We start from the raw sequence: 1,001 nt of genomic DNA, 5'->3' as shown, positions 1-1,001 counted from the left end.
TCACACGCTTGAGGAATTCGGCCAATCACAACGCACTGGATAGCTGGCCAATCAGAGCACACCTCGCTTTTTCAGACCGATGAGCTTTGTAAAAATCAACGTGTTTCAGAAAGGCGGGGCATAGAGGAGAAACAATAATGTACATTATGTGGAAAATAATGTGTTTTTTTAACCTTAAACCGCATGAACACATTTTATTACACCAAATACACAAAATAGTGTTCTTTTTAGCAGCATCATATGACCCCTTTAAATATTTCTGGCTTTTTTGATCAAAAATATCTAAAATTATTTAAACAAGCAAAACATGAGAAGCAGCACTGCATAACACATTAAGACTTGTTTTTAGAGAATGTACAGTACAGTATATTTTATAAAAGTGTCTTACTGCACTAGCAGATATTTTCACTTAATAGCAATGTTTTGCTCAAAGTATAAATGTAAGTCACTTTAAAAAAGTGTGCTAAATGAAATGTTATTTTATTTAAAACACATTTTATTTATTTAAAACTTCTTAAAATTTGATTTTTTTTGGTGTGTGCAAGAGATCTTCTGCATAGCAGCAATGACTTCTTGTCCATGTTTTTATCAACTACCCAGTAATGCTTTGTGGTTAAGGATCTGGGTTGGTAATCTTGCATATTCAAATCCAAGGAGGGGGTGACATATATGACCCTGGTCCACAAAACCAGTCATAAGGGTCAATTTTTTTAAATTGAGATTTATACATCATCTGAAAGCTGAATAAATAAGGATAGGACAATATTTGGTCGAGATACAACTATTTGAAAATCTGGAATCTGAGGATGCAAAAATATCAAAATACTGAGAAAATCGCCTTGTTGTCCAAATGAAGATCTTTTGCATATTACTAATCAAAAATTAAGTTTTGATATATTTACGGTAGGAAATTTACAAAATATCTTCATGGAACATTTGGCATATTTTTGGCATAAAAGAAAAATCAATAATTTTGACCCATACAATGTATTTTTGGCTAT

The sequence above is a fragment of the Sinocyclocheilus rhinocerous genome, unplaced genomic scaffold, assembly GCF_001515625.1.
Source record: "Sinocyclocheilus rhinocerous isolate Xijiao unplaced genomic scaffold, SAMN03320098_v1.1 scaffold1268, whole genome shotgun sequence".
Classification (NCBI taxonomy): Eukaryota; Metazoa; Chordata; class Actinopteri; order Cypriniformes; family Cyprinidae; genus Sinocyclocheilus; species Sinocyclocheilus rhinocerous.
Note: the sequence above shows the minus strand (reverse complement) of the source record.